The 23,867-nt window shown below is 40.0% G+C and overlaps 1 long non-coding RNA gene across 1 annotated transcript in view; it reads right to left on the bottom strand.

Annotated features, from left to right (window-relative positions):
• LOC122800995 overlaps positions 1-23,867 on the bottom strand; it is a 55,784-nt gene that overhangs the window by 31,075 nt on the left and 842 nt on the right. The window lies entirely within an intron of this gene.

Below are 23,867 nucleotides of genomic sequence, written 5' to 3'. Positions count from 1 at the left end.
TATTTCTGTTTTTTGGTTTATGACTGACAGTACATAGACCATCTTGTTAAAAGTTACTGAAAACAGAAAGGCAGAAATTTGAGGTAGACTTCTGGTTTTCACGTTATCTATTTTTATACTATTTGGCTGAAGGAATAACTGGTAATTAAATTACTTCGTGGGGCCTTGTTTAATTCCTGCTTTATTTTTCTGCATTACCACCATTACTGAGCCATGCTTTACTGCATGCGGTTTTCACATATTAATCCACTGCCTCGGATCATCAGAAACATTACCGCTTTCCTTAAAATATAATCTGGACGTTGAAGCAGAGCAACAGGAAGTCGCAGTGTTAATTCAGGTGATTAACGTAAATTTCTTGGGTCTAAATTTTGTGTTTATCGGCATTGTGTGAGCCTCACGGCCTTGGACACTCCGGTCTGTGAAAATCTGCAAGAAACTTAGGGAGCAGCCATAGTGAGCCCACCGCACCTTTCTCACCGAAGCATGCTGTTCCATTAGAAAGTACGCTAATATTTGGATTCAAGTGGCCCACAAAAGCTGCTGTCAAAACAAAAGGGAAGACGAGAACGAAAAATACCCCACAGTGGATTACAAAGTTACAGGCCAGGCTTTAGGCAAGCACTGGGTGAACACTGGAAACTGCACACACACTCTCTGTTTACATTTATACTTTTAAAAAACTCTTTCAGCGTCGGTGATTCCGGTGAATGAACATTTCATGCTCAGCTGTTCAGTCAGTAGCCGACTCAGAACTCTTAATATTTTGCTAGATTTTAGAGCATTTTATATGGGGAGAAAAGGTAATGTTTTTCCTGACACGGAAGCAGTGAAAAACAGCCATTTCCATCGTAAAATTCTTATACTTCTCTTTATTAACAATGCAAGTAAAAATCAACAGCGAGTTGAGGCGATTAGAAATGTTCCTGCACCGCAAAGAAAAATGCGATTTTCTACTGTTCTTTTTTTTTGTTGTTCCGGTTTGACTAGGGCAGGGTAATCATCTTTTAAGCTAGATGCTCTCAGTTTGTGACGTAACCCTAAAGGTTAGCCAGAACTCAAAGTCGTCCTACAAAGTGAAAAGACAGCCCTTTGTCATGAGTAGAAGGGATTAAATATCAATCACAATTATAGGTTGAAAACGCGCCCGCAGGAGCTTTCCCCCTAAAATCCGAGAGGAAGGTTACAGTTGGAAAGAGCTCTTGCAAGCCGGTAGTTTGGTCTTTGTTCAGACACAGGGACTGGACAGATGATTTTCATAATTCCCCCTTTTCACAAAGTCAGCGAAACAAGTGATCACATTTGCAGGAAGCATGCACTGACAGGAAGAATGAAGTTTGCCAGTTATCTTTTTATTTGTTTTGCATTTTCTGAAATGTTTACGTTTTTTTGGCTACTCTAATAGGCACAAATTTTCTTATAAAGAAAAAAGCTTCTCCAAGTGGAAACAGAGTCCAAACCTTGAGCCAGGAAATAATTTCTTAAAATCCTCCAGAAATTCACGCATCATAAATGATCTACATTTTCCTTTAAAGCCCATACCTGACATACTTCTTTTTCGTCTTCTCCTCCTCTCTCTTTTTTTAATAACTCAGTGTGCTGGTGGCTTTGCTATTTTGTCTCTGGTGGTTTTCTTAAGTTTAACAACCATCACAAATGTTTATTTTTCGCAAATAGTTAACACATCAGCTGCAGGACAACTATTTGCATAAATAAACACTCACTAGTCAGTGTGGGGCAAATGTTATAAAACTGATGCTCAAGTACTGACTTCTTGAAGGACAAACCAGCAGTATCATGCTACTTTAAATTTACTTTTATTATATTGCTTGAATTACGTGGATTAGATCAATGCTTGGTGTAGCACGACTTGTGGCAGCAGTTATTTAAAAAAATGAACAGTATGCAAAGATAATTTACATGAGTTAACAGCACAATAGCACATAAATATTACAACAGTGCTATCATATGCATGGAATAGTATATTGTGAATTCTGTGCAAGATGGAAGCTTTGTAAAGCAGTGTGCATGTAGTCTAAGGGCCTGCTCTGTTTGAAATAATGCTTGTCTCAAAAATTAGTGGGGCTCTCAGCTGCGTTCAACTGAGTATTTTTGAGCTTGTTGACGTTAGAGGATAATCTACTATGCACATTTTTCAGATTTCTGAATGCATATTTTTCCCTTTAAGATCGGCCTCTCTGCGTGACAACTGTTGAGTATAAAGATCAACCATTTAACACGAAGAGCTATTTAAACTGCAAATAATGTGTAAGTGCCTCTGGGTTATGTCATTGCAATTTAAAGTGCATCTTTTAGAAATGGTGCATGCTGTATTTCTATCTTCTGGTTATCTACATGTATCGTTTTGTAGTAACTTGATTTAATTATTTTTTTTTTGTGCCTACCCTAGTGAACTGCATTTTGGCATGGAGTCGTTCTTGAATCTAGAACAACTGTGAACAAAGGAAGAAAGTGTTATTAATAAAGAGTTCATCGTAACACGCCTGACAGTGCAGGATACCAAATGATTGCAAAGTAAAAAATATTGTATTTAATGATGGAGTTGCCCATATGCAAATTAAAAAAAATTTGCAAGGAGTAATACACAAGAACTATTATTGGACTGGTTTAAAAAAAGATTTGCTGAATGAAACATATTTGAGCTGTGGTGCTGTTTTTTATAGGCACTGAGTACTTAACAATACTTCCATATAAGAAGTAGTCATTCACTTTATTCACACTGCTGCACTGTGCGTGATGATGTCAGCATGCCCGCGACTATACTTCTTTCTTCTTAAAGAAGAACGCCCTAAAAAAAAAAAAAATTTTTTTTAAATTAAATTAAATGATTACCTAGTCAGCGGATTCTCCTGCCCAAAGTGCCCCCTGTCGCTTGGCGCCCTGAGGCAATTGCCTCACTTCGCCTCTCGTAGTTACGCCTCTGTGTGGTACACTCCAGCATAAATCTTTCTTTCTCTCTCTCTCTCTCTCTTGATAATTTATAGTTAGTAATGCTGCTATCTGTGGTCATGACTTATTCCTCATTATTTGTCTTGGTATATAGTTTTTTTCCCTGGAGATCCACTGACTATGGAAGGGGAGGGTGAGGCCAGCAAGACAGTCATGTTCTTTGGATAAAACAAATATGTTCTATTATTCCTGGTAAAAGAGTCTGGATGAAAAAAGTTATCTTGCTTGCCATGGCTGATTGCCCAATACCTATCACTGCAGTCCTTTATTAGAAGATTAGCTAGGTATTTACTGATGTCATGTCTCACCAGCTGTCCCTAACAATGGTGGAGATATTCAACATCCTGATGGTGATCCTGCAAAAAATGAGAACTACATCCAGGCCCAGCTAATCTGGGAGAGGTGTTTAGGTGGTTTAATATATGATGGTGGTCCACACCTCTGGCAATCCCTCTACTGGCACACTGAGTCCCTGACAACAGGCATCAGCTGGCATACCGACCTCTCCTCATTCTGTTATACTATTACTATGCATGTCAACACTTCCCCGGAAACCTGATTTGTGTTTCTCATTAGTACATGGAAATGGCTTGCAAAATTACTGAGTTTATAAGTCTGTGAACTGCAAACTTATAACATACAACTGTGCATATTGTGACATACCTATGTTCTGTGGTCATGCTCACAAAGGGAATGTCTGTAAATGTAGTGGCATTTTGATAGAAGATGCAGTGGATGGGCTACATGTTGTGTGGTCCATATGGATTTGCTTTATAGATACTTGTGTGCGTAGTTTCCTATCCTTTGTGTTCTCACAGTCCTCAGGTTTGCTTTCCTGCCCCCAGTCACCGCAGCATCTGCCCTTTGACATTCCTTTTACCCTTTTACCCCTTCTGCATTATGTCATGCTCCTTCCTGTTTACAATATGTCTGACTGGCCCCCTACATTTGCACCCATTTTCTTTTCCTTCATTTTTTGTCTTTTTCTAAACATTCCTTTGGATACAGCCAGCCCTACCATGTTCTTCTTAATATATAAAAGGGCCTCAAAGGATACACCCAGAAATAAATAAATAGACAAATAAATAAATACATTTAAAAAATGTCCTGCTTGGCCATCCTTTCCATTCATTTTTTCTACTCCATTGCTCTTATTTCTATGCATCCTCTTTCTTTTTTTCTATCTCCTACTCATATTGGAGCACCTGCTGGGCACTGGGATCTCCTTACAATGTCTCTGGCTTTACACAACCATTTTAGCTATCATCTGACAATGCATGTGCTTGTATCACATTTATCTGTCTGTTTGGCACTGCACAGTACAGCCCTGAATAACTTTACACTTTGCTTTTTTTTCTTAAATAGGTGCAAAAATTTTCAGTCTACAATATACAATATCCGTTGGTGTTACTGGGTGAAGCTTCCTCAGTGTAGCATGCTTTCAGTAAACTCTGTTTTATGCTAATGCAAGAGTATAGGCAGGCACACACAACATAAACCATGGTTTACACTTTTCAAAAATAATTTACTGAGTATGACTAATGAAATGTATTAGACTTAGCATATTTATCATGTTTGTATTTTATGAAGTAATACATATTCTTAAATGATCTTTTTCAAAATGACAGATTTGTTAAATGGATTATTTTTATTAAAGTCTACCAATTTCATTTTTTTGTATTGAAAAGGAATGTTGGCCAGAAGCATACACTTTCTGGGGTGGAGATGGAAGAAGTAATTGCTGCTTGTGCACTGCCTTTTCCATTTTACTCATGCTACATTGGTCTTTGTGAGTTTACATTTTGTTTATTAAAGAAGTAGCATTTGCTAAGCTCAGATTCCTTCTCGTTGAGCAGGTCTTTTGTAGTAATATACCAATCTTTCTGAATAACAACGAAAACTGACTCAGAGGGTGACACAATAAAGCCCCAGCAGACGGCTGAAATCCACTCCAAACAAATTTATTGAGTATCCACACAACATAAACGTAAAGACAAATATACATTTTCGTTTTAGCAACTTCATTTCTCTAAAACGAAAATGTATATTTGTCTTGACGTTTATGTTGTGTGGATACTCAATAAATTTGTTTGGAGTGGATTTCAGCTGTCTGCTGGGGCTTTATTGTGTTGCCCTCTGAGTCACTTTTCATTGTTTAGTGGTGGTTTTGGTGACTCTGTGGACTATTTTTCTTGTTTACTGGAATTTTAAATATAACATACTGTTTTAGAGATTTCATCTTAAATTCTGTAGTTGAAGTTATTTACTGTTATCAGTGCATTTGACTGCTGTGCTGAGTCCAGATCCATCCAGATCTGAATATCTAAAACTAGTTTAAAATTGCACTTTTAGTAGTTCGTTATTGTGTTGTGCTGATACATTTGCTGCATTTCTTGCTCCAATCTAGTGCTTTTGCTGCTACTGTATGTTCCATCCAGTACTTCTGCTTGGTCATTAGCGTGAACTTGGCTAATTTCATCCTTTTGCATGCCCAGACAGTGTTTTTACATTACAAAGTGTTTGGTCTGCTGTCTTGTGGCAGGAGAGGGTAACAAAGACCCTTCTGATATGGGATTCACGTTTTAAAACCTTATAGAATGCTGTGATTGGCTGAGGGATAGGCTGTTTGTTTTGAGGATTTCTGTGCCTGTATAAAGTTGTCACATTTCTGTGATACTGCTCATCACAGTCAGTAGAGACCTGTGGAGACCCAGGCACCTAAAACTGAAATTTTTCCTATAAACTACCTCTGAAAGTTCCTCTGTACTTAGTTGTGCAGAGAGCAGCTAGTCTGTGCACTGAGAAGCATCCACCCCCCAGCTTAGTCATAGTCAGACTTGATAGGAATCTATATTCCTAGAGTTAGCCAGCTGGAAACCTCCCAAACACCATCCCCTTGTAGAACACATAATTAGGATCTATAGCCATGGACATGCACTTCTCTGATATTGCTGCAGCTGGCTTGGTGGATATGGACATCCTGAGGCAATGCAGCAATTGTCTCATGTATGCTGACAACTACCTAATCTTCCAACAAATTGATGTTGTATGTGAGAGATGTAGTTATACAGTGTCACTGCAGGCAAGGCCCCTTTGAAACAAACAAATCAGGAGCTTAATAAAATCCACCAAAGCCAAGTTTGTGGCTAAAAATCTACCCAAGCCAAAGACAATCACAAGGCATTTTTTAGTTATGTTCATAATCTGAAAAGCACAATACAGCAATGCCTTGAGTTAATTGTGGACAATGTTACCTAGACTGAGGCTGAAGATATAACGAACCTCGTGGCCAATAAATTTATCTCTAACTTTACTTCTCTCATCCCTCTGTCTATCCCTCAAGATAGCAGAAAAATAGAAATTGGTTAGGCTTAAAATGGCCTACAAGGGCAGCGAGCCTAGTACTTACCTATGAACCTATGATCATACAAGCATTTATAATACCAAACAGGTTGTTGTTAACACACACTACACTCACCTCACATAGGTCTAGATAAATAGACCCACATATGCTGAGGCTGTTAAATGTAATATCCTAGAACCACAAAGACCTCCTAGGCCCTGCACATTAAAAATATGTGTCCCTCTAGAGTAGTCAACAAAAATAAAGTACAGTTTTGTACCTACCATAAATGTAGATGTCCGATAGATATGCAACTGCAGTCATAACATATGGTTTGTCCTGCCTCAGGCAGCCCTCGGTCGGCCGAATTCCAAAGTCTGGGTCCGGCGTCGGCTGGTGTCACCTCCTTTCCGACGTCACAATGGCTGGAGTATAAAGGCATCAGCCAACGCCATCTTCTTCAGTGTTTCTTGCCCCAGATGCCAGGTGCCCTCCTAGGAAGGCTAAATTTGTTGAATGGATAAAAAATTCCAGACATGCACAACAGTAATAAACAGATACACCATAGGAGGTACCCCCAGCTAATAGGAATAGGGGTAGGGACCCATAAAGAAAGTTGCAGAGGGGTAGGAGGGTGGGAAAATCCGACTGCAGTTGCATATCTATCGGACATCTACATTTATGGTAGGTAGAAAACTGTACTATGTCCTTCAAGAATGCAACTGCAGTCATAACATATGGGTTGAATACCATAGCCAAGCTGGGGGTGGATGGAACTAAGAGAGGGATGGTGTAGCTAAAATGCCCTGCAGGACTGCCGAAGCAAAGCCTGCTCGGGATCTGGAGTATAAGGGCAGGTTGTAGTGCTTGGTAAATGTATGCACGGAGCTCCATGTAGCAGCCTCTAAAATGTCCTTTGTTGCCACTCCTCTTAGGAAAGCTGTGGATGTGGCTATAGCTCTGGTGGAATGTGGCCTAATATTGGCTGGCACACCTTTTCCATGGAAAGAATAGCAGAATCTGATGCAGTGTCCAATCCATTTTGAAATTGTTTGTTTGGAGATTGCTTTTCCTTGTACTCCAGCAGCATAGGCTACAAACAGTTGGTCAGACTTCCTGGTGGCCTTAGTTCTGTCCAAGTAGTAGCGTAGTTGCCTGTGTATGTCCAAAGTATGCAGCAGTTTTTCCCCTATTTTGAGGATTGGGGAAGAAAGTAGGCAGGTGAATAGCTTGATTTAGAGACACCCTGGAAATAACTTTTGGCATGAATGTAGGATTGGTTCTTAGAGAAACTCTGTCCTGATGAAAAATGAGGAAGGGAGGCACTGCCATGAGTGCCTGTATCTCCGAGACTCTTCTTGCAGATGTGACTGCCAATAGAAAGACCATTTTCCATGATAGAAATTGCATTTCTGAAGTTGCTGCTGGCTCAAAAGGAGGAAGAGTTAATTTTTCCAAAACGAAATTGAGGTCCCATGCAGGAACTGGCTGTTTTCTGGGAGGTTTGATATTCTTTATCCCTCTTAGGAACTGTCTTAGCAAAGGATGTGAAAACACTGGTGGGTCACAATTGTATTTTGCTGAGATTGCTGAGGCGTGAATCTTTATAGAAGAGTATGAGAGTCCAGTATGAAACATTTCTGCCAAGTATTCTAATATCTGAGGTATACTCAGTAATGTTGTATCCTGACCCCTGTTGGCATTCCAGATGCTGAATCTCTTCCACTTGGCTGAATAGGTTTTTCTAGTGGAAGGTCTGCGTGCTTCCAGTAAGATCTCTTGAACTTTTTTGGAAAGAGAGATAGCTGGAGGAGTCATGGTAACCTCCAGGCTGTCAGATGCAATGTTTTCAGGTTTTGATGGACAGTCCTGTAATTGTGTTGTGTTAGAAGCAGGGGCCATAGGCTCAGAGGCCACGGTCTGGTCCGAGTTATGCTCAACAGCAGTGGGTACCAGTGTTGCCTTGGCCAGTCTGGAGCTATCAAAATGCCTGTTGGTTGTTCTGCTTTGATCTTCAGTATCACCTTGGTCAGCAGAGGTAGAGGAGGGAATGCATACATTTTTAGGGAATTCCAGCTGAAGGAGAGAGCATCCGTTTTCCAGGCTAGAGGATGGTGGGTCCTTGTGCAGAACTTTTCCAGGTGATGATTTAAGTGGGAAGCAAAGAGATCTACGTCCGGTCTTCCCCATGTCTTTGTTAGCTGTGAGAAAATGTGAGGATGCAGCATCCATTCGTGTGGATCCAAGAAATTTCTGCTCAGGTTGTCCGCCAGTACATTGTCCTTGCCTGGCACAAACTGGGATTGCAAATGTATCTTCAGACTCAGGGATTTTTGCCAGAGAAGCATTGTTAGTCTGCAGAGGGGATAAGAATGAGTGCCTCCCTGCTTGTTTATATACCACATGACAGTGGTGTTGTCTGTCCTTATTAGCAAATGTCCTTGTTGTAGTGATTTTTCGAAAGTCTCGATTGCATGTATCACTGCCAACATCTCTTTTTGGTTTATGTGCAGATGTCTTTCCTTTGGTGTCCATAGACCTTGAATGCATCTGCCCTCCATGTGCGCCCCCCCCATCCATGATCTGAGGCATCTGTTGTAATCATTTGACCTGCTTGAGGTCTGTTGAAAGACATGCCTTTGTTTAACTGACTTGCTTGAGCCCACCACAAAAATTCCTTTTGCAAACATGGAATAAGTGGGATTACGTCCTCTAGGCTTTGGCTGTGTTGGGACCATAAGCTTTTTAAATACCATTGCAGCTTTCTCATATGAAGTCTTGCCAAAGGTATCAGAAGAATGCAAGATGCCATGAACCCCAGGGCCTGCAGGATTTTCCTTGCAGTCAGCTGGGAGAGTTTTGCTAGGCCTTTGAAGTACTCTGGTAACTGCTGTTGTTTTTCCTCTGTGAGGTAGGCCATTTGAGTTTCTGTGTCCAGTTTGGCTCCTAGGAAAATAATCTGTTGGGATGGCAGTAGTCTTGACTTCTGCATGTTGACTGTGTATCCCAAGGCCTGCAGTAGTTGAATGACATAATCCAAGTTTGCTTTTAAGGTTTGTTTGTTGTCTGCTTGTATGAGGCAGTCATCCAGGTAGGGGTATATTTGAATCCCCTGGAGTCTGCAGTGTGCCACTACTGATGCCAGGCATTTCGTGAACACTCTGGGCGCAGTAGATAAGCCAAACGGCAATGCTGAGAATTGATAATGCTCTCTTCCTGCAAGAAATCTGAGGTATCTTCTGCAGCTTTGTCTGATTGGGACATGCAGGTATGCCTCCTTGAGGTCCAGAGTGACCAGCCAAGACCCTTTGCCCAGCATGGGAAGGAGTTGCTGCAGCATCAGCATCTTGAACTTTGGCACAATAAGAAAGGTATTTAGAGTTGACAAGTCCAGTATAGGTCTCCATTTGTTTTCTTTTCTTGGAACAAGGAACAGTCTTGAATAAAATCCCTGGCCTTGTTCCTGAGGAGGAACCCTTTCTATTGCTTTTATACTTAACAGCTTTGAAACTTGAGTGAGTACCTCTGCCCTTTGATGATGTGGCAGGTTTGGCATGCCTTGTCTTATTGGTAAAGTATGGAAGTGGAATCTGTAACCCTTGTCTATTAAATCCAGAATCCAGTTGTCCTTGGTTAAGATATGACAGTTTTTTGAGAATAAGGATAATTTTCCGCCCAAAGGTGCTTCTCTTTGAGCCTTTGTAGGCGGTATGAAAATCAAGTCATTGTGATTGTCCTTGTGGTGCAGCTGGGCTGTCTGCGCCACTTCTTTGATTTGTAGGTTGCCATTGGCAGCCCCTGTAGGATCCTCGGTATTGCCCTCTACCTCGGGCACGCCTGCTTTTTCCCCTTTGAAACTTGTCAGAGCCTGGGAAGGACCAATTCTTTGAAGGCCAGTTTCTGCTGAATCTGGGTGGCTGAACCTGAAGGAAATCCTTGACTGTCTGTACTGACTTAGCTTTTTCCTCAATGGATTTCAACACATCTTGTGCATTAGCACTGAAAAGCTTCTGTTTTTCCAGAGGTGCATCAAGTAACTTTACTTTAACATGGTCAGGCAAAGACTGATCTTTTAACCAAGCATGTCTACATATCACAGCCCCAGTCATAGCTGCCCTACAAGAAGCTTCCAATGCATCATAACCACACTGAAGAAAATGGTTGTTAACCTGCTGAGTGTTATGTATATGTTCCTGCAATGCCTTTCTATCAATAGGCTCAGGAGAGGCTAACTTTTTCTGTAAATCATCCAGTAAAAAATCCTGGTACTGAAACGTGAAAAAGGCAGTTAAGTGACTTCATGGCTAGGGTGGTAGAGGTATAAACATTTTTACCCCATCTCTCCAGGGACCTAGCTTCCCTGTCCGCTGGCAGAGGATTTTTAGCAGTGGAAGTAGCCATTCCCTTGGGGCCCTGTGAAATAGTTTCTAGATCCACAGAGTGGGCCCTAAAGAGATGCTTGTGAGTGTCAGGGACCCTATAATATCTGTCTGGCTTGACAGGAGCAGGGGGGAGAGAGTCAGGGTTAGCACTGGAGTCGGAGAAAACATCATCCAAAACATCCATAACTGGAGGAATAGCTAAAGGTCTGTGCTGGGGAAGTTTGAGGAAGGTATGCAGCCTTTTCCTGGAATCAGAAAATTCCTGACCCTGCCATTTAAAATGTTCCCTCACAGAGTGCAGGACTTCATAAAACGAGAAATCCTCTGGAGGGGAGGCAGAGGGAATTGATTCCTCAGCATCAGAGTCCTCGTAGGCCTGGAAGGATTCTTCTTGGGTATCAGAATGCTCAGAATCCCCAGAGGCTTCATCTGAAGAGAGGTTGTCAGCCTTCTCAGTTCTGGGCCTTTTCTCTGCAGGTGGCTGAGAACCTCTGTCAGGATGAGGCTGAGACCCCCTGATAAGAGAAATAAGATCTGCAGCAAGAGACATGATCTGTTTATCAGAAGAAGGGGCCTGAGCAGCAGGTTTAGGATGGGCCTTGGCCTGGCTGGCGGCCTTAGCACGTGCAAAGGCCTTGATGGACATGGATACAGGAGGCCTAGCAGCCCCACGTGCAGGAGTAACCTTGTCTACAGAAATGGTGTTGGGTAGATCCAAAACTTCGGTTTCCGGAGGAAAATCAACAACCGGTACCGGAGAGATCTCCGAGACCGAAGGTCGCGTTAACGCTGTGTCGTCAGCCTGGAGTGGTTGAATTACCGCTTCCGAAGGGACCGAAGCACTAGCGGAGGGTTTAGGAGTGGCATCGGTAGTGGACGCGGGCCGAGGATGTCGGTCCCGGTCCTTTCGTTTTTTGGCAGATTGAGTTGTCGGTTGATCCGACGGCATGATATACGCGAAAGATTCACCGAAGAAATCTTCGGCAAATTCTGCCTGGTGCCTGAGAGTGTGCTTATTAAAACAAGCACAGGCAGCATAGGCCAAGACGTCGTGGTCTGGGCCCAGGCAAGGAAGGCAATAAGAATGGAAGTCCTTATGAGGTATTTGTTTACCACAAGACAAACAATTATTAACTTTCTCAATTTGTTCTGACATCGGCTGAGGCAAGAAAAAATGTTCCCCAATGGGGTACTTAGCTTTTAGATGACTTCGGTACTGAAAACACAGGAGTTGACCGACCGGCACTTGCGAACTGCTTCTGCTTCGGGCACCGCGCGGCAAGAAAGACTGAAGAAGATGGCGTCGGCCGATGCCTTTATACTCCAGCCGTTGTGACGTCAGAGAGGAGGCGACACCAGCCGACGCCAGACCCAGACTTTGGAATTCGGCTGACCGAGGGCTGCCTGAGGCAGGACAACCCATATGTTATGACTGCAGTTGCATTCTTGAAGGACATCATCAAATACACATATTGTCATATCCCGCTATGTCTCAACTTCCAAATAAATAAGGCATACCACCACACAACCCAACATTTTGGTCAAAGGAGACTCAGTTGTAAGACACACAGATGTCTTACTTACAGGCTAATTAAGGTGAGAGTCACAGGCTAATTAAGGTGAGAGTCATGGTCAGTTATGTATCAGGGGCCAAGATCAGCCAAATTATGGAAGCTCTCAGGTTATTGCATAGCAAGTACCGGCATGACTCTGTCATAGTTCACGTGGGTTTAGTGACCTGAGATGTTATGTGGGTTTAGTAACCTGAGACAGAACTCCATGGAGTATATGAAGAGAGATATAATGGACCTCTTGGATTATGTGTCCCAGGCAGGTATGAGCCTAGCATTGAGCAGCATTCTACCTTCTCCAAGTATGATGCCACAATATAAGCAGAAGATAATTGATTTTAGTAAGTGACTTTGTTTTTTTTTTTGGTGTCATTACAATGGGGCACAATATACTTAGCACAGGAGGATATGGTTGATGGACCACACTACTTTGCCAGCTATGATCTGCACCTGTCTCCTCTAAGCTTTCATACATTAGCTAAGATATTGTCCTCCCTCATGTGCCCTTTTTACTCAATGCCAAACTGAAAAACCTTCCAATGTCGCAAGACCAACTATAGAAAATGTAAAGGTGTTATAGATCTATGCCAGGAGCCTAAACAAGAAACTCCACTCCCTTCAAGCTTTCCTCACCTTGGAGTATGCAAACATCTGTGTAGTTACAAAAACAGACTGAAAAACTAGAATCCAAAAAGTAGAAGAAACGACCAAAGCAGATGTCAACATGATGCAAGGACTGTTTATTGTTTGTAAGCACTTTCGGTCGAGGTAATACCCCAACCTTCTTCAGACATACACAATTTTACAACCCTAATGCCTTCTTTAAATATGTAACTCGTAATTAAATAATACATACTAATTAAATAGTAATTAAACCATTAATTATATTAATACCTTAAAATTCTTAACAGAAAGGCTACAGTTTTTCCCAACCTAAACCATGAATACAAATATTTAAAAATACATAGTAAACTGTTTGTTAAAATCATTGCACATTAAACATTAAAATTCAGATGATGTTATACCATAAAATTTGTTAACAATTCAAATTTCTTGTATACTAAACCATGTTATATTATGTTCTGCCTAATTACCTAATTTTTACACAAAACAGAACAAACCAGAACAAAACAGAACTCTCCAAAACACCTTTTGAACCAACACTTCATGTACTAATATTTCACATTCAATATCAAACATTTTTAAATAATAAAATATTAAAATATTAAAATTCTAAAATGTTTGTCATTTATAAATTATAAATTATAAATTATTTGTAAATTATTTGTAAACAGCCAGCTACAAATGCAGTCATCTATTTAATGCTTTTAAGGCTTTAGGGTTGTAAAATTGTGTATGTCTGAAGAAGATTGGGGTATTACCTCGACCGAAAGCGCTTACAAACAATAAACAGTCCATGCATCATCTTGACATCTGCTTTGGTCGTTTCATCTGTGTAGTTACCAAGACATGGGTTAAAGGCATGCACAGCATCTGGGTAGTGCAAAGCTACAATGCCTTCCACACATTTAGACCAGCTACTGGACAAGTGGAAGTGTCTTGATTTAAACCAGAAAGCAATCATACCTCAAGGCTGGTCAAACAGGATGACACATTTGAGCTTCTCCATGTACAAATCAGCATAGGCAAAGTCTCATATAATATCCTTTCAAGCTATATGTCCACCTCTATAACACAGAAACCTCATAACACATACATAAACTTAGTGGAGTTATTTACCATTCAACCCAATAGTATTATTACAGGTGACCTTAACTACTGCACTGTAAACTGGGAATCATAATGACCCCAAATATGCAGGCCCACAGATTCCTAGACTTTGCCAACATAAATACCCTCAGCAAGATAGTTAATATTCCCCTTAGGGGAGCAAATAAACCGGAGCTGATCCTCACTAGCATGTGAAAATATTGCAGCTCCCCTCCATGTAATGTCCTCTCTGGTAAGGTTGGACCATAAACTGTCTCAGTTGAAGTAAAAATAAACCCAAGATTCCTACTCAACCTGGAACATTTAGGAACTATTCTAAGGTAAACATCCTACTATTAAGTAGTAACCTGGTAAAATTTGAAGTCCCTCTCCAAAACCTGTAAACACTACTGCTTATGTAAAATTGTTCACAGAGCCCCTGCACAATCGTTAATAGATGCATCGAGTCAGCTGTGCCTACTGTGAATAAACACATGCACAAAAAAAAAAAATGTAAAAAACAAACCACCCTGACGGAATCCCAACATAAATAGGTTGTATAATAAAATAAATAAAAGTTAGGATGTGCAAAACCCAGTAGGACAAAACAAATCTCTCATCAATCCAAACATACAACTCAGAGGACAAATCAAGTCTACCAAAGTTAAGTTTGAAGTACAAATAGCTTCGCATGTCAAGGACAACCATAAGACTTTCTTTAGCTATGTCTGCAGCCTCAAAGGAAGCACACAGCAATGTGAATAACTAGTTGTAAATGAAGCCACCTACACTGTGTCAAAATATATAGGAAATCTACTGGCTGACAAAAATCATCTCCAATTGTACCCATCTTCCACCCAGCCACACCTCTGGAAATGCCATCTATATTTTCCAAATCCACAGCCAAAACCAAAAAAATGTCCAAAATGGCAAACTGCAGCAGACTGAAGGGTTAAATCAATTAATCTTTCTTCTTCTTCTTTCAGCTTTTTCCCAGTTACGGGTCACCACAGCGGATCACCTGTCCACTCATGATTAGCAGTGGAGTTTTACGGTGTCGAGTTGCCAGCCTGAAGCCCAACCTTCCATGGAAGGCACACACATGCACGCACTCATGCCTAGGGCCAATTTAGAGTATTCAATCCACCTACAGCATGTCTTTGGGATGTGGGAGGAAACCGGAGCACCCAGAGAAAACCCACGCAATGACAGGGAGAACATGCAGACTCCGCACAGAAGACACCCCAGCCGAGAATCGAACCGGAGAACCTCTTGCTGTTTTGAACAAAATAAATAAAAGGTTAAGTGCTCTCATCTACAAAATACTTAGAGTTCATCAGAACACTTAAAATCACCCAGTCAACCAAATTTAAAATAACTGTCCACCAATCAAAACAACCTCTCCAAAATAATTTATATAAATACATTGTGCTGTCTAAAGGTCAAACCTATGTATTCAACCTGAATGGGTGTTTTAAGATAGGTACCCAAAATTAAGCAAGTCATTCCAGATAGGCCTGCATTTGTCAGGAAAAGGGTCAGAAACATGAAAGAGATTTTAAAAAATCAAGGAAAAAAAAGATAAGGGGTTGAACAATAACATGACTAAGAAACCAGAGTCTTATAAATGTGGTTTTTGCAATCAATGTGAATATATGACAAATACTAATATATTATATTTAGAGACAAGGGCTATGTTTATTAAGCCCAGACAACACTTTAATTGTAACACTCGGGGTGTAGTTTATTTAGTTAGATGTACATCCTGTAATAGCTTTTATGTAGACAAGACTGATATGGCAATAAGGAAGCGTATATACGAACATATATATGATCTGACTCACTTTAAGGAAAGTAATGCCCTTTATAGACATGCTAAGCTCTGCTGTAACAGCAAATTTGTTTTTTTTTATCTTGGAGCAAGTGGTTTGTGATCCAGGGGGAAGTTTATGAGAGGCTAAATTTGAATATTGTAAGTTGCTTTGGCAACTGAAGTTGGACGCTGGGAAACTTCCAGGCTTAAATGATAATATTGGTATTTCTACTGTTTTGAATTTGAGAACAGCTAAATTACAAATGCATCTGTTTTAATGGCCTAGAAATTAACATGACAAGAGAACCTTTAATATTCATTATTTTTATATCTGAACTGTTTTAACTAAGATAAGTACTTATTTTACCATGCATGACTTAACCATTTAGTTTCGTTCAGGCTGAATTCATAGGGTTGACCTTAAGACAGCACAATGTACTTACGTAAAGTATTTTGGAGTGGTTATTTTGATTGGTGGACAGTTATTTTAAATTTGGTTGACTGGGTGATTTTAAGTGTTCTGATGAAGTCTAAGCATTTTGTAGATGAAAGTGCTTAACCTTTTATTTATTTTGTTCAATAAATACTTCCTTCTAATGTCATCTATATACTACAGAGCAGGTCCTGAATGCTATCTCTAAGTCTAAGAGTACCACATCCATGGACCCCAGTAATATCCCAAGATGCTTCCTAAATAGCATGAAGCATGACCTATCCATAGCCGCCAGACAGGCTTTATTCCATTCAAATAGAGAACTGCAATGGTCATTCCTCTGCATAAGGGTGGGCCATACAGTGGATATAAAAAGTGTACACAACCCTGTTAAAATGCCAGGTTTTTGTGATATAAAAGAAATGAGACCACAATAAATCATTTTAAAACTTTTTCGACCTTTAATGTAACCTATAACCTGTACAATTCAATTGAAAAACAAACAAATCTGTCAGGGGAAAAAATATAAAAAATAAAAAACATACAATACACTGGTTGCGTTAGTGTGCACACCCTGATACTTTGTTGTGTGTGCACACTCTTAAACTAATGCTTTGTTGAAGCACCTTTTGATTTAATTACAACATTCAGTCTTCTTGGGTACACACCTGCCATCAGTTAAAGAATAATGTTCAGCTGTCCTAGTAGAATTTTCCTGACATTTACTCAGTTGCCTGCTACAGCAAAAGCCATGGTTTGCAGACAGCTTGCAAAGCATCAAAGGGATCTCATTGTTGAAAGGTATCAATCAGGAGAAGGGTACAAAAAAATTTCCACAGCATTGGATATACCATGGAACACAGTGAAGACAGTAATCAAAAAGTGGAGAAAATATGGGAAAACAGTGACATTGCAAAGAACTGGACGTTCCTCCAAAATTGATGAAAAGACAAGACAAAAACTGGTCAGGGAGGCTGCCAAGAGACCTACAGCAACACTGAAGGAGCTGCAGGAATTTCTGGCAAGTACTGGTTGTGTACTACATTTGACAACAATCTCCTGTATTCTCCATATGTCTGGACTATTGGGTAGGGTTGCAAGACAGAAGCCTTTTCTTACACAGAAAAACATCCAGACCCAGCTAAAATTTGCAAAATAATACATCAAGTCTCCTAAAAGCATGTGGGAAAATGTGTTATGGTCTGATGAGACCAAGGATGAACTTTCTGGCCACAATTCCAAAAGGTATGTTTGGTGCAAAAGCAACACTTTGCATCACCAAAAGAACACCATCCCTACGGTGAAGCATGGTGTTGGCAGTATCATGCTTTGGGGTTGGTTTTCTTCAGCTGGAACTGGGGCTTTAGTCAAGGTGAAGGAAATTATGAACATTTCCAAATACCAGTCACTTTTGGCCCAAAACCTTTAGGCATCTGCTAGAAAGCTGAAGATGAAGAGGAATTTCACCTTTCAACACTACAATGACAACAAGCATACATCCAAACCAAGAAAAGAATGGCTTCACCAAAAGAAAATCAAAGTTTTGGAATGGCCCAGCCAGAGGCCAGACCTAAATCCAATAGAAAATCTGTAAGGTGACCTGAAGAGGGCTGTGCACAAGAGATGCCCTTGCAATCTGACAGATTTGGAGCGCTTTTGCAAGGAAGAATGGGTAAATATTGCCAAGTCAAGATGTGTCATGCTGATAGACCCTACCCAAGAAAACTGAATGCTGTAATTAAATCAAAAGGTGCTTCAACAAAGTATTAGTTTAAGGGTGTGCACACCTATGCAACCAGCTTTTTGTATGTTTTTTTATTTTTTATATTTTTCCCCTAACAGATTTTTTTGTTTTTCAATTGAATTGTACAGGTTATAGGTCACATTAAAGGTGGGAAATGTTTTGAATTGATTTATTGTGGTCTCATTTTTCTATATCACAAAAACCTGGCATTTTAACAGGGGTGTGTATACATTTTATATCCACTGTAAATGGATCCCAGAAACTACAGACCCATAAGCCAACTAGTCTCATATGAAAACCATGGAAAGAATTATCATGGAAATGATTAACAATGATTTAATAAATCTTTAGGCACTGGATCCAGTCCAGTTTGGTTTCATCAAAGGCAGATCATACTTATTCAACCTGGTGGACATCTTTGAGAATGTCACCAAAGGAATGAACAAGGGTAAAACAGTGCATATTGCCTAACTTGACCTGGAGAAGGCATTTAATAGAATACCCCACTCAGGCATTGTAACAAGCTCGTGGAATTTTGTACAAAATCTGTATGTCAACTGCTTGGTAACTGGGTTGCCCTTAGATAGGCCCCAAGAAGTTAGGATAGGGAAGTCCACCTCCACAAAAAGACCAGTCACCAGTGGAGTCCCTCAGGAGTCTCTGTTGTGTATGTTCCTTTCTGGCATCTACTTCTTTGAAGTCAAGGCCAGTGTCTGGTGCCTCTGTCTGACTACGTTTGCTGACAATTAAACTAGGTGCATCATAGAATCTCTGCAAGAAGTTAATATCCTCCAGGAAGAGCTGACTCAGACACATAACTGGTGTCAAGAGTCATGGTTTAAAACTCAGTGCCAAGGAATGCATAATAGTATCCTTTGGGAAGTTGACTAGCCCTGGAAACTACCTCACTGACAATACACCCCTAACCGTAGATCCAGTAGTCAGGGAGTTTGGGATGCATGTAGACAATAACCTGGCCTACAACCTTGCTGCCCAACTAATAAGCAATAGTGTAGCATCTAGGTCCAAAGAAGTCATCATTCTGGTGTTTACAGCCCTCATCTGACCAGCCATTGAGTACAATGCCCCTTTGGTATGTACCTAACAAGGCACATGCAACAACTGGAATGTCCACAGAGGTTCCTCACAAACCGGATACAGGAGATAAGTATGTCCTACACAGATCACCTCAAAGTTCTATCCCTTTACTCTGTCTTCCACACACTGTCAAAAGGCGATCTGTGCCTAGCAAACAAGGCGTACATAGATCCTACTCTGATGGACCCTCTGCATATCTGGAAAACAAACAGCATCAGAAATATCTGCTATAAGGACTTAAGCCTTGCTTGTTGCATAAATAGGACATGTTGGTGGAACAAGTAGGCATCTCAGAAAATATCCCTTCTTTGGAAAATGCTTTCCATACATTTTGAGCAGAGTTCTTCCCTAACCCAATTCAGGTGCAATTTGACCATTGGATGGGGGATTGAAAATTCACCCCTGGCCTAGCACCTATGCTCCTAATGGACAGAGACAGCTTGAACATGCTTAAACATCCAATACCTAAAATACATATACTCCTTTCAATAATCTTAAAGTTCCTAAACTGGTCAGATATGTTTTGATTGCATGGCTAGTCTTAAAAAATGTGTCTTTGGTCATTAACCTTGTATATACCTAGCAACCTAATAGCTTTAATGTTTCTTGAACAATCAAATGAGTAAATGAACAGCCAGTTCTGTACTCCAGGAGTTCAGAGTTAAAATAAGAAAAAAGGCAGCATATGTGTTCTGTACATTAGTGGTACATCATCCATCCTGACTAGATGCACTGATTCATGTCTAGTACTTCCACTGCAGTGCAGCATGGTGAGGAGACACACCAGTGATGCACTTTTGAGGGGTCATTCTTCTGATGAGACATAAGCTCATCTTCTTGAATTAGTAATTGTTCAAGCAAATTACAGATCCCAGGGTGCCTACTGGTAAAACATGAAAAAAAAATGGACATCATAAAATAGATCATGGCAAGCATAAATCTGGTTTAGCAATATTTTTTCTCCATGTCTGTCATCTATCAAATCACTTCCCTCTTAAGGAATAACAACATGGCTGTCATACAAAGTAATATCTTCATTACACAATGTATTTAGAATATTTACATTGAAACTGTCAAGTTACTCTACACTCCATGTACTAACTGTGTCAAAGTTATACTCGATTCAATAAGTCCTTACAAAGGACATCTCTAGATTCCATATATATAAATTTGCCATACATGTTAAAAATGTGCAATCCAGCTTTGCTGCTACAACTGCTACATACAGGGCCAGATCCAGCATAAGGTGACCTAGGCTGCTGACTAGGCCCAGGTATTAGCTGGATGGCTGTGTCTCATCTCATTTCACTACAGTTAAAAACAAGGGTATTTCACCTAGTCCCATTTTCCTCATCTGACCCACTCACCCCCTTATTAGCAGCAATAGTATTCTTGAGTTTTGATGTATTTCCTTGTCTTTTTCAACATCATAACTTACCTAGGTTTGGAACTTTGACTTCTTCCCTTTGAAAGAGGTGGGTGGGCAGTGTCATTTTTCATTTTTGTACTTTAAAATGTGACCCTTTTTTTAATCACTTATGTATTCTTTCTATTGGTGATATTCCCTATCATCACAAAATTTTAACTTTCTCCATAACCCCTTTGGTTCAGTTGATCTGTTCCTCCTCTCTTTTCATGGCGGACTTGGTAGTGGAGCAAACAACAGGCTCGGGCTGAAACTACAGCTGACATTTCATGCATTTAAAGTGAAAGTTGCTGAGTCACCATTGGCCTCAGAAGAATTAAAAAAAAAATAGATTTATAGTCCACAGGCAGGGCTCTGATGTGTACCATCTCAGTGCCTACTGTTGCTCCAGAGGATGGTCTTACTTATGAATAGAACTTGTTGCCTTTAAAAAGTAGCTGTTGAGGTTGTAGACTGGAATTGCAAGTTGCAGTTGCATCCATCCTGTAAATTGAAGCCTAGTAGTAGGTGGAGACAGTAGAGCTAATAGCGTTCTGCTAGGCGAGGATTACACATTTTAACTTGTAGGTCATCGATACAGTAATCTGATCTCCTAGTGTCAATTTAATTATTTAAATTTTGGCAACTTAACCCTTGGTCAGCAGGGCACCTGCTGGATGAAGTTCATTCTGTAGGTACTATATACTGGCTATGCATGGCAGTAATATCATTAGAATTTTGTAATTCTCATTATTGCAGAAGTAAATACTCATGTCTCTGATATTGCTTCATATATTTGAATTGGCCCTCATAAACCATTTGATTTTCTGCTAAATCATTGCAGATTACAGTCGGTCAATAATGACAGTCATTATAGTTTCATAGTTATTGCTCAGAAAATGCATGTTGATGAGAAACCTGCTATTATTTCAACTTTTTAAGTGAAGTATATAGTGGCTAGCCTCTCATTTGTACTCAGTTTTGCAGAACATTACTGATTTTGTCTTATATTTCTCTATCTGCTTTCCCCTCATTAAATTCTACATTTTTAGTGACTCACTGAGGATTATATAATAAATAATGGCAGTCATTAGAGTTTCACAGTTTTATTGTTAAGAAAATTCATATCCATGTAAGACCTGTTGTTCTGCTAACTTTTTAATTAAATCAGCATTGTCTGGTACTCAAGCCTCTGAGCTGTTAACAAAAGGCTTCCCGCTGTCAAATGTACAGTAGTTTGAATCCTTGCAATTTAATTTTCCTATGGTGTGAATTTGAGCAAGTCAATTAACTGGACAGTTCTCGCAGGTCACTTCCCGAAAAGCAACATTTTGTCTAGTAGATTTACCAAGTTTAGAAACAAAATAAAATTAAATAAATACATTAAAATTGTCCCGTTTCTATTATAGTCTCATCCCTATTTATTTTGTGGCCTTGATCAGCATTCTTGAGTAAAAACGTTGAATTTTTTTTTATCCATTTTTTTTTTTTAAATGTGTGAAGTTCTCCCAAATTGTTGTGGATTTTAGACACTAAATAATGACAGGCATGTGAGTTTCAGACTTTGCATCCTTCGGAAAATGTTTAACAGTGTTGTTAGTCTATCACATTTCTAACTATATAAGAGAAATATTTAAAATCTCTTTCTGATTTTGGGTCTTTGTTTTTAATTGTTGATCTAAGAGGGCACAGAGGAGTGACAATGGGTTGTAATGTAAGGCTCTGATGGCATTTAGCTGAGATGCATTTATGGGCCATTATTTATGTGCCTATTCATTCACTTGATTTCAGGTAATAACTGAGGTTTATAGTCATACAAGTGGATGTACTGATGGTCACACCTATGTGTGTGTGTGTGTGTGTGTGTGTGTGTGTGTGTGTGTGCGTTTGAGATTTTTCCTTGTACTTGGGGTCTGTCCCTCATAAAGTGTGCATTTCTGGTAAGTTGTTGTGGACTGCATTCACTAAATAATGACAAATTGTTCAGAAAATGCTTGCTAATGCTGCTATACTAGCAACTTCCTAAGTACATTCTATGTACATAACAATATTTAAAATGTGTTCCTTATTTTTTTGTCTTTATCTCCAATTCTTGAGCTAAGAGTTGGGTAGAACATGGTGGGGCACAGTAGATTGCACATTATGGCTCTCACAGCAGTGTGCTGAAATAGGCTTCTAGGTCATTATTTGGCCATTTCCTTGATTGCAGGCAAACATCTGATGTGTATACTGTCATGCAATGGCTTGTGATTGATGTCATATGTGTGTGTGTGTGTGTGTGTGTGTGTGTGTGTGTGTGTGTGTGTGTGTGTGCGTGTGTGTGTGTGTGTGTGTGTGTGTGTGTGTGTGTGTGTGTGTGTGTGTGTGTGTGCGCGTGTGTGCACGCACGTGTTCCTGCATTCAGGAGTAGTTATGAGTGTAAAGGAAAGAGTCAGTTGTAGTAAACAGGACTGTTTTCATTTGTGTCATATTCTTTGGGTATGATCCTTGGTTTCCTTGTTTTTGACAGAGTGTTTGTTATGTAGATGTGAATTAAATGGACAACACAAATTCTATGAGCGTAATGCTGTAAGCATTTATAAATGTTTAATTTAGGTTGTTTTGCAGGCAGTTGGATGTGAAATGCACTGTGCTGGCACTTAATGCAGTTTATTAAGGTTATAAGCCTGAATGAGCTGCTTCCTGTAGTGCAGGACTTGAATCCCTCTGCCTTAGTTTGTCTTTTGTGTGACTCTGTCAAAGTCACTTCACCAGACATTGCTCCAGATTTACTCCTGGAAAGGGAGACTTGCAATGTAATGGGATGTCCCAGACTGTTAGCAAATGTGTTACACATTGCCTTTTGAATACCTGCACCCTTCACATAGTCACCAATTATTTTTCAGTATATGCTATTTGACTTGGAACCCCAGCATGTCTCTTGTGGTTTAATGGCTTGCTAGATGCTCTTTCAAGAAATGTGCTTTTTAAGGAATGAAAATTTTCCTGCTGTTCATGCTGCCTGTTTTTAGTGTAAGAGTTCTTTATTTAGCAAATGGCAGTAATGTTTTTGCTGTAAAAATTGAGATGAAAGTTTTAAATTAAAATCAAAATCTCTGCAATCGTTGCAAAAGAAAGGAAGAAAACACTATGCACACTAACAGGTTTTAACAGTATTTTATGGTAACTGGAGAGAGACAGCCAAGTAATGGGATACTGGTATGGCCTGGGGCCCCACTACATTACCCTGCCTAGGGCCCTGTTTGACCATAATCTGGCTCTGAGTTCATATTCTATTGGGCAATTATGACTCAGTTTGCACTAGCAAAAACAGCTGTGTCAACATCATTTGGCAGATACACAAAGAAAAGTTTTTTTCAATGTCCACTTTTTGTACCTGGCATAAGATTAATGTTTTA

This window comes from Protopterus annectens, chromosome 4.part1 (assembly GCF_019279795.1).
Source record: "Protopterus annectens isolate FY-2018-M chromosome 4.part1, PAN1.0, whole genome shotgun sequence".
Classification (NCBI taxonomy): Eukaryota; Metazoa; Chordata; order Ceratodontiformes; family Protopteridae; genus Protopterus; species Protopterus annectens.
This window is presented reverse-complemented; position numbering and strand designations above follow the sequence as displayed.